Genomic DNA, 11,184 nt, shown 5'->3' with positions numbered 1-11,184 from the left:
GGTTTGGCCGAGCCCACACACCCCCACCCAGTTCGGCTGGCTTGTGCACCCCTACAGCTCTCAATGGCACTGAGATGGAGTGAGATGGGAGAGAGAGATGCAACCAGAAATACTGGAAACTAGCTTAACCTGCGTAGAGCATCTGCACGCTAGTACTTGATTGCTCCTCTCACCCCCTGCCACAGCCCCCCTCTCCTCAGAGATCTCCCCACCTTCACCTGAGCTGCACTCCTGCTTCTCCTCCTCCTCCAACCCTTTACTCCATCCCCCTCACCTCTCTTGGTCACGGCTGCAGGGTTGCTGGCGCCTATTGGCCAAGCTGCAGCCACCTATTCCCAGAGTCCTCCCCACCTAAGCCCTGCTCCTGCTCCTCCCCATAGGCGCAGCAGCAGCAGCGGTTGACTGGACCCTTCCTTGCTGCCGCCACCACCATGGCCATTCTCCTCAGGCCTCTGACAGGACTGGGCCCGTCCCTTGCCTGCCTGCCTCCCTCCCTCTAACAATGGCCTTGGTAGCCCCAGACAGCAGCAGTGGTTGACTGGACCCTTCCTTGCTGCCAGTGCCGCCATGGCTGCTCATTCTCCTCAGGCTGCTGACAGGCTTCAGCTTGTCCCTCGCCCTTCCCCACCCTCCTTTTTCTCTCTTTCTTTCTCCTCCACTCGCTCTTCCCCACTCTTTCTTCCCTCTTCCTTCATGTTTTTTCTCTCTCTCGCTCCCTCCCTCCCTGAGTTAACAGATCTTGTTCATGTTGTTTCCTCATCTAATTCACACAACAGCAGCCTCTTTCTCTGAAGGGGCTCTTTCCTCCCTCACATTGCTAAAGAGCTTGGAAATGGAACTAGGTGGGATGCACTCATCTCATCCCTGTACACTTGGCCCACCAGGTCAGTCCCCAGTACGGATGTGCCTGAACTGCGGCTCGAGCACTTTGGGGGAAATTGGAAAGGGGAAAAGAAGAGCAAACTTAAAGAAAAAGGAGAGTCGGTCCTTACCTGCTCTCCACCGCCCCATTCAGCTTCCTGCTGGGGAGGTGCACATCTCAATAACCCACCGTGTGGCATCAGCTCACACATGGACCCCACACATGCGCCTTTGAACTATGGTTTGGAGCGGGCACATCCTTAGTCCCCAGATTTTCTAGGAAAACCACTCTTTGGAGGGATGGTGAAGATCTGCTACCCTTGTACCTGTCATCAGGGGCGTATCTAGGGTAGGGCAGGCAGGGCACGTGCCCTGGGCGCCACTTGAAGGGGGGCGCAATTTTTTAAAATTAAAAAAAAATGGCCACTGCAAACAAAATGGCCACCGTGCATGCTCAAAGGGCCTCTGTGAGGTCCTTTGCCAGGCCTTGCAAAGGTCATCTGAGCATGCACGTGGCCTTTTTTTCCCCAGTGACCATTTTTTAAAAAAAATTAAAAAAATTTTTTTAATTTTTTTTTAAAATGCCCCCCGCACATGCTCAAATGGTCCCTGTGAGACCCTAGAGGCCAGTGGCGGGAGGGGAAACCTTTGCAGACCTCCCCCCAAGGCCTTTAGGAAGCCCCCCGAAGGGGCTACAGGTATAAATAAATAAATAAATAAATTTAATATAATATGTCACTGTACACATATTTAGTTTGGCACTATGTACAGAGAATCAGGGCTTGTGAATACTGAGCTGAAGCTTATGAGCTAGGATTGTATTCATTTGATCTTACTTTGATTCTTGTGATAAGTGAGTTAAATGTGATGTCTTAATAATATGGCTATTAATGGTGAATTTGTCTTTGAATCAATGTGAAATCCTTAGTATTAAGGCCAACTGGGAGTTTCTTGCTCTCTTTCTCTCATTTTAACTGTCTTTCTAGAATATATTCCAAGCAATGACACAGCTTACTCTGCATATCCTTTTCAGAGTGCCTGGGAAAAGTCAAATTCTCCATTTATTCTTAAAATTATGTAATAGTATTTGGGTATTTCATGAGCCCCAGCATGCTGAAATTTGTAGTTTTCCAGCATTTTTTGGTCTGTCTACGTCCACTGCTAAATAGTTTTTGAAATATTAAAAGATTAATGAGCTTGAATTGTATTTTTGAGCTGATATTATGGTAAAATTATCTGAAAGATGGGTGTCAGATGTTGGACAGGGGGCGCAAGTTCAGTGCTTGCCCTAGGCGCTATTTTCCCTAAATACGCCTCTGCCTGTCATCTACACCTATTCTTCAGAAAAGAGAAAGCTTTACTCTCTGTTTGTTCCACAAAAGCACTAAGAATCAAAGGCAGTGTTACAAGCCTTCAAGAGAGGAGAGCTGGTCTTGTGGGAGAGGGGAGCTGGTCTTGTGGTAGCAGGGTCCACCCTGGTTGCATATGAATGGGAGACTAGAAATGTGAGCACTGTAAGATATTCCCCTCAGGATATGGATCTACTCTGGGAAGAGCAGAAGGTTCCAAGTTCCCTCCCTGGCATCTCCAAGATAGGAAAAGATTTTTTTTTTTTTAAATAGGACAAGATTTTTTAATTGAACCAACAAACTACCAAAGCATACAGTACGTTGCCAAAGCACAATAATATACAAAGTGGTTATTTGTACATCATATATCTACAAAGATTTACACACAAGGATTTGGAAACCCACAAGGTTATCAGGTATATGCAGGCAGTAATGTAACTCAGGGATGGAGGATTACAAGGCACATCAGGTAATGGGGGGGGGGTGGTTTACGTCCAACGTCCATTTCCATAATTTGTCCCATTGCTGTTTAGAAGAGATACTCTTGTCTTTTTGCACATAACCATACAAACTTTTCCAGAAGAGATTTACTGTCTCATCCACATGAACCTCTTGGTCGTGTCTTCCCTCCCTATTCCTAGGCAGGAGCATTGCAAAAATGACATACAGGTTTACTAACCTGATTATGAGAAGGGAAACCTTCTCATTCCAATTCCCTACTATGAAGGCACCCCTTCCATCCCGTTTCCTTGAAGGTTTCTTTCTGGGACCTCAAAAAGAGGTTCTATTGCTCAAACCCGAGGTTAGTTCTTCCCAAGTCTGTTTTTCCAAATCAGGCCACTCTAACAACTTGCTTACTCCCTGCCACACACTTTTGGCTACCACACACTCTTTTAAGAAATGTGAATGGGTTTCCCTGAATGTTTTGCCTAACTCACTAGCTTTCTGTTTGCAGGTGATTTTAGGACACTCTTGCTGGTTCTAAGCCATGGCTTAGCCGCATTAAGTGGTAGTACTTGGTGGTATAAACGCCACCTTGTTTCCCATAAATGGAAAGGGACTTTTTTCTCCTTAAAGAGAGCAATAGGGTGATCAGGTTGCAACAAGTACTGTGAAGTGCGGTGTTTGTAGCATTTATGTTCTAAATCAGGTTTTAAAAAACCCACTTCTAGAATCTCTCCATAAATTGTTTTCCTTAGTTGCTTAACTGAGGAGGATCCTTTAAATAGATCCGGTTCAACCTTCCATTTTTTAAGTGTGAATAACAAATCTCTTAAGTAGTCCGGGTGTTCTCTTTTTAATACTTGTGTGATATTACCATTGAAAGATCCTTTCCCCCACCCTGCTATGCCCCATGCTGACTTGCGCCAATGCAAAGTGAAAAGCGAGACCCAGGTTTTTTGCAGGAGGTTGGACATATTATGGACATTCACGAAAATCCAGTTTCCAAAATTGTAGGACATGAATTCAGTTACAAAATAGGGTTGCAGGGGAGGTAGGGCTAGGCCTCCCCGCTGAACCTCCTTAAATGCTACTGCACGGGCCAAAGGGAAGGACGCTGTGTGCCATACTAGACGGAAGATCTGGATTTCAACTCTCCGAAGGAGATCGAGCGGGGGAGGATAGACTACCGCCAGGTTATGCACCGGGCTGAGAGAGATTCTTGCCTGCAACCTTGGAGAAGCTGCCTCCAGTCTGTGAAGACAATACTGAACTAGATAGAACAGTGGTCTGATTCAATATATTGCAGCTTCCTAAGCCTCAGGCATGGAACAAAGAGAGAAAAAGCATCGCAGAACAATTCAGAGCTGTCTCCCTTGGCCCAAGTTGAAAGGTTCATCTTTGCTGAGAAACGTCTGTTTATTTTTTCCGTTGTATATAACACATCTGTGACATACCCTACCCGTTAAGTCTTTCATTGCATAGACATTCTTCCCAGATTTACTGCAGAGCAGACTGACATCAGGATTGGTTTGAAGGTCACCAGCCACCTAAATAGCACTTCCCCATACCAAGCTGAAATTTACAGCTCAAAAAGGAAAAGAAATGTAGCAGCAGAAACCTCAATAAAGAGCTTCAGGTTGTGGCCTGCTGAATTAATTCTCTCCCTCTGCCCACTCTGCTTTATTATTCCTGTCTTAATTGTGACCAATGTTTGATGATATTTTTTTTTAAAGCAATTGCTTACTAATCTAACATAATGGAGGCACGCTACTGACCTGATTGTCATGCAGAAAAATTCACTCGCTTTGCCAGCCATTTCCATCTACTGTACTCCCAGTGACTCAGGGCTTTGCGTAAATGATGCTTCTGCAAACGCTCTGATAAACAGTAAATCCATGATAAACATTTCCCTTGGAAAGATTTCTTAATGTAATGGCACCTTATAAGGACTTCTCCCCCTGCCCCCACCGTGGAGGAAAAAGAAAAAACGCCTCTGCATGAACACTGGGGAAGCTTAGAGAGGAGTTTTCTCAGAGCTATTTCCTTATGTTTGTGGGCCCCGATCCAACTGTAGTCATGCACAGTGAGCCACATGCAACAAGGAATGGGTCTAGATCAGGGGTGGGCGAACTTGGCCCTCCAGCTGTTTCTAGACAACATCTCCCAGCATCCCCAGCCACAATGTATCCCCAGCCATGGTTGGGGAAGATGGGAATTGTAGTTTGACAACATCTAGCTCTAGAGCGTTGTGGATCTAGATCAACAGCCCTGCTCTAGATGGTTCAGTGCACATTCACATGTGCATTGGGATGTGCATCACCATTTGCATTAGCTGCACACATGCAGGGCTGCTTCCATATGAGCCTTCTCTTGCGGCAAAGAGACCAGTTTGCATACCTAAGGCTTCAATGTGCCTTTGAACTGCTCTTGTGCTAATTACTACTGTTATTTATGTTACTATTATTATTTACATATCTCATTTTCAACGAAAAGTCTGCAATTGTTTGCACAGAAAAAGAATAGGAAGGTGGTGGTACCCGGTCCCCAAAAGTCCCACAATCTAAAGAGAAACACAAGGTGGACCGTAGCAACAGCCACTGAAGGGATGCTGTGCTAGCTGCTTAATAGAAAGAGAATCACTACTCTGAAAGGTGCCTCTTTGCCTAGTTTGCAGAGTGACTGCAGCACATATGGAGGCTTTTCATGAAGTAAAGCTGCCATTGCCTCAACCCCTTTAGTTACTGACCAAGGCAGGAGATGGGGCAAGTTGTACTTGATTTGCTCCCAGCGTCTTCTGGAAGCAGAAAGGGGGCAGCTTTCTCTAGAGTGTGGACTCAGAGGAACAAGGAGAGGTTACAACGGCAGTCATTTTTGTGGTCAGATTTAGCTCGTGTGTGTGTGTGTGTGTGTGTGTGGCAAAACAGGTTTGTCCCCACCACTGTCTGGATTGAGAATAGAGACATAGATAAATAGCACATTCCACCAACTTTAAGCACATTGTGATTCCATTGATTTCCATAGGAGTAATTTGTGGGGGCGGGGGATTGAGACCACAGTGGGAGCAAAGAGCTACAGCTCCTCTATCCCCATCCCACAAGGTCCCACTCTGAATTGGGGTCCATGCAGTTGCCATTTGCACTTCAAAACAGAGATATGCAGGCAGGCCCCAATTGTGCAACGATGTGTTTTAGGCATGGCCAAAGTCATGGCCATGCCAAAAGGATGTTGGACTTTTTTCCTTGGAACAACAGACCCATTCCTGCCACCAGGGCTGTCCTTAGGGCATGGCAAGCAGGTCGACCACCCCAGGCCCCGCTCTTTTAACCCCCATTAGAATTACCAGAATGGTCCCCCGCACTGGCTGATTTGCCCCAGGCCCCACACCCCGCCAGGGCTCTCTAAGGACCACCCTGCCTGCCACCCCCGACACACATGCCTTATCACATTCTGCTCTTGACTGTCCTTTCAGTGCATTGTGCCATGGGAGGCTGCTATTTGAGAAACGCAAAGCATCCCTTTCTCCAAGAACACACTGACTGATATCTGGCGCAATGGCATGTCAGCCTAGTGATGGTATGTGCACACAAGTTGTGCAACTGCAAAAATAGTGCCATCTGTGTTACATAAGAGTAAGGCAATTGAAAACAATATGCTTACTGTTGGGTAATGCAAACCGAGTCATTTTTGCATTTGCCCAATTGTGCAGCTTGTGAGTACATACTGTCACTAGGCTGATATACCATAGATATGACAGATCATAGACATGCACTATTTGCATGTTCCTTATACGGCATTTTAGCCTAATGCTCTAATAAACTGTTTCATAAGAATACTGCATATTATTGTTTCAGTATTTTTTCTTTAACAACAACAAAAGTCTGAACAGAAGAAAAGCCCTGCTGGATCAGGCCAAAGACAGCACATATATCAAAACTGGATCAATACAGAGAAGATTGGCATGACTCCTGTGTAGGGATAACACACAAATTCATGAAGTGTTCCATATGTTTGGAGGAGGAGAGCTAGTCTTGTGGTAGCAAGCATGAATTGTCCCCTCTGCTAAGGAGGATCCACCTTGGTTTCAATTTGGATGGGATACTACATGTACACACTGTAAGCAGGGGTGGAGCCACCATTGGGTGAATGGGTTCAAAGAACCCAGGCCACCTCCCCTCAGGGGCCACACCTCACGGCCTCAACACACACCCCACGTCTGACGTCAGATGCAGGGGTGCTGGTTTAGCTCCCAAGCGGGGCCACGGGGCCCCATTCGGGAGTTAAATGGCCAGCGCTGCATTCGCGGCGTGGCCAGGAACGGCTCTTCAAACGCAGTGCCGGCCCCAATCTAGCTCCCGAATGGGGCCATGCGGCCCCATTCAGGAGTTTGAAAGCCAACGCTGTGTTCGCAGCACAGCCAGAAGCGGCACTCCCCTACCTTTAAGGCAGGGAAGAGACGCTCTTGGCCACGCTGCGAAGACAGCACTGGCCTGGCTCTAACTCCCGAACGGGGCTGCACAGCCCTGTTCAGGAGTCAGACCACACACCCTGCGTCTGACATCAGACACGGGGGCCTGGCTAGCCCTGGCATCTGACATCAGACGCGGGGGTCTGGATAAGCGAGTCCACTCACGGTCTGGCTCCGCCACTGGCTGTAAGATCTCCCTGTTAAAGGATGGGACCATAGCTCAATGGAAGAGCATCTGCATTCTTCAGTACAAAAGGTCCCAGGTTCACTCCCTGGCATCTGCGGGTAGAACTATGAGAGACTCCTCCCTGAAACCTTGGAGAGCTGCTGCCAGTCAGTGTAGACAATACTGAGCTAGATGAACTAATGGTCTGACTTGGTATAAAGCAGATTCCTCTGTTCCTAGGTTCTAGTCTGGCATCCTGCCTCTCACAGTGGCAACCAGGTGTGGTATAGTGGTTAGAGTGTTGGACTAGGACCAGGGAGACCTGAGTTCAAATCCCCATTCAGCTGTGAAACTCCTTGGTTGACACTGGGCCAGTCAGTTATACTGGATTGTTTTCTTTTAATATTTATTTATGTATTTATTTAACATATTTTTATACCGCCCAGAACTTGCGTCCCTGGGCAGCTTACAACGAAAACAGAAAAGTTAAAACATTAGTTAAAACAGATAAATGAATGAAAACAAAGAAATTAAAAGATTGGTTAAAATAAATAACAACAAAAAGTTAAAACATTACAACGGACTAAAACCTTAAAACAATATTTTAAAACAACATTAAAACTACTAAAATGGTATTTAATTAAAAGCCTGGGTGAACAAATGTGTCTTTAAAGATTTTTTTTTAAATAGTCAGAAATGGGGAGGCTCTAATTTCAGCAGGGAGAACGTTCCAAAGCATTGGGGCAGCAACTGAGAAGGCCCATCCCTGAGTAGCCACCAGATGAGCTCGTGGCAATTGCAGACGGACCTTTCCTGGTGATCTCAATAGGAGGTGGAGTTCATGACGGAGGAGACATTCTCTTAAATATCCAGGGCTCAGGCTGTTTAGGGCTTTATAGGTTATAACCAGCATCTTGTTATTTTGCCCGGAAACTTATCAGCAGCCAACAGGAGTAATATGGCCTCTCCGAGATGACCCGGAGGCCAACCTGGCTGCCGCATTCTGAACCAGCTGTAGTTTCTGGACTACATACAAAGGCAGCCCCACAAAGAGTGCATTACAGTAATCAAGCCTGGAGGTTCCCAGCATATGTACCACTATTACATATTTCCATGTAGAACTAATTTCTGTCCTATTTTGTGCCTTTGTGGCAGGCATGCTTAGATGTGTTTGTTCAAGGTACAAGTATAATATTCTGTTAGTTTTAAAAGAAGGATGAGTGGCGAGAAGCCACCCTATTTGCGGCAAACTTCTTGGTAAGGCTTCATATTGCATCTTCTCCTACAAACTAAGCCAAACTTCAAGAATGGCAGCGAAATGCCATCTTTGCCGTATTGTGCTCATCTCACACATTGTAGTCATTGCATGGCTGGAAATTGTACTGCATTTCCCAAAGCCTCGAGTTTTATTCTATTCAGTCATTTTGTCCTGCCTCACTCCAGAAGAATCGATAAAGATATTGCTTTACAGAATAAAACACCCAAGATGACAGATTTATAGTCCTTTTTCCTTTTTCCTCATCGCTCAGATTATGTAATGTGTTTTGCCCTTATGCTTCCATAAAGGATGCCCTACTGTGCAAGTATTTTACTGCAGAAGCATAAAACTGGTTTAATGTGTGCTTTTATGTCTTTTTCCTTTAAAAGATAGGTCTTTCCAGGACTCATTCTTACATGATTGGTGAAATGATTGCTGTTTGATTTCTGACTGAAAGAATCTTTATCCCTCTTTGTTCTTGAAATGTGAAGGCTCCTTTTCAAAAATAAACAGAAATGTCATGAAACATCAAGCACTTCAATGTTCCTGGCATTATTACACATAAATTAGCGTCAAATTAGTTTCTAGAGCACTTCTGATGCAGAAGGGAATTTGTTAGCTTTTTTATGGCTGTGCCTATCATCACTTCAGGGTGTGGTGGCTGTGGGAAGAACCTAGCTTGTGTTAAGTTCTGGCTGCTCCCTTTGGGGGGCATCGAAACCTCTAGTACAGCAGTGCACCATTGTCCAAAGTACCTTCCGTGTGTGGTCGGAGAGTTGCATCTTTCCCAGGGGTATGAGAAGGTTGGCAGCACCTCACAGTCAATCCCCACCAGCTGGCAAGCAGTTTGTTCAACAGCTGTGTGCTAGGGGGGAGGAGTCCCCCGGGGGTATTCCAGGGGGCCCCCAGACATTGGCAGTTTGGGGACATTTGTTCCCTCCAGTCCACTGGTCTTTCCTCGGGAGGGTTTCTTGCATGAGTTCAGCTCTCCTTCTGTGAGCAGAAGGACCTTCTGTCAATGGTGCACCAGACACCAAGGTTTGGAATCCACTCACTGTGCCCCAGATGATAGTATGGAGGGTTGTGTGTATGTATGCTGTGATTCCATGTAAGACACAATCATAAGTGCAGAATTCAGTGTACTAAAAATAAATAAAATGCAGTTTGTATTTTTAAAAATCAACTTTATAATTATTTTATTTGTTAGGCAATACCTGCTAAGAATATTTTTCATTTTTATTTGTTTTTGTTTTCGTTTTCTAAATTTTTTATTCATTTTGCCTTGTATTTATTTTAATTTGATTTTCCATTCATTTCCCATGCAAAGCCAATACAAACAAATGGAACACATTCATTTCAGTTCCGATTCGTTTTGAAAATGAATGCACATGCCCAATTCCTGGTAAAACCTCAAAAACCAGTGGTCGCCAGGAGTCAACATTGACTCGACAGCACATTTACCCTTTTTCTTTATTCACTAGCTGAACCCGCACAGAGCTTCTGTGCGGTAGTTTACTTACTTTTTGGAGTTGTGTTGTGAGAATTTGGCTGGTTGTGAGAATTTCGCCTTCTGCCCCAGTGTCTCGCCTGCCATCTCCCCGCCTTCTGCCCCTCTGTCCCGCCTGCCATCTCCCCGCCTTTTGCCCCTCTGTCCCGCCTGCCATCTCCCCGCCTTCTGCCCCACTGTCCGGCCTGCCATCTCCCCGCCTTCTGCCCCACTGTCCCGCCTGCAATCTCCCCGCCTTCTGCCCCTCTGTCCCGCCTGCCATCTCCCCGCCTTCTGCCCCACTGTCCCGCCTGCCATCTCCCCGCCTTCTGCCCCACTGTCCCGCCTGCCATCTCCCCGCCTTCTGCCCCACTGTCCCGCCTGCCATCTCCCCGCCTTCTGACCCACTGTCCCGCCTGCCATCTCCCCGCCTTCTGCCCCACTGTCCCGCCTGCCATCTCCCCGCCTTCTGCCCCTCTGTCTCGCCTGCCATCTCCCTCACCTCTTTCCCCAGTGTTGTCTCTAAAAGCCCCCAGGTTTTTGTGTTTGTTTCTTTGAATGTTTTTATGGAATCACACAGAACATCTTTCTCCTCCCTAGCTCTTACCCCTGTGTTTGCCCTAGAAGTCCTTGGGGGTTTTGTTTTTGTTTTTAGTGTTGAGTGTGGCTACTGTTGGACCGATGTTTTTCAAGGTAGTACTTGAGCGGGGCGGGGGGAGAGATCTGGTGTTTGTTTCTCCTCACAGTCTGGCTCTCCGTGGCTTCCCCCCCACCAGCCCTTCCGTTTTCTCCCCCGCTGATACAGTGTGGGAGACTAAGCTGAGTCTCGCCTGTCAACCGTCTCCTCTGTCCCCGCTTGCCCCTACAGCCGGGCCCCCTGCAATCTTTGGCCTCCCAGACATGCCCGCGGATGCTGCCTCCACGGCCGCCAGGTCCTCCGCCGCCACTTGCCCTCAGGCTGCGCCTCTTGCAATCTTTGGCCATGCCCCCCAATGCTGCCTCTTGTTTGCTGCCGGCCAGGCCTGCCGCTGCCGCTTGGCTCCACGGCTGCCGGGCCCGCCTGCCACCTCTGGCGTCCTTGGCCATGCCTGTGGGGCCACCAGCCAGGCCCGCTGCTGCTGCCGCCGCTTGCCTATGCAGCCGCTGAACCCTCCG

The 11,184-nt window shown here is 47.1% G+C and overlaps 1 pseudogene; it reads left to right on the top strand.

Moving 5' to 3' along the window:
• Window positions 1-6,550: 6,550 nt before the first annotated feature.
• LOC128352663 (uncharacterized) lies at window positions 6,551-6,664 on the top strand (annotated as a pseudogene).
• The last annotated feature ends 4,520 nt before the right edge of the window (window positions 6,665-11,184 follow it).

This window comes from Hemicordylus capensis, chromosome 3, assembly GCF_027244095.1.
Source record: "Hemicordylus capensis ecotype Gifberg chromosome 3, rHemCap1.1.pri, whole genome shotgun sequence".
Taxonomy (NCBI): domain Eukaryota; kingdom Metazoa; phylum Chordata; class Lepidosauria; order Squamata; family Cordylidae; genus Hemicordylus; species Hemicordylus capensis.
The sequence above is the reverse complement of the archived record's forward strand: the minus strand, read 5'-3'. Positions and strand labels throughout refer to the sequence as shown.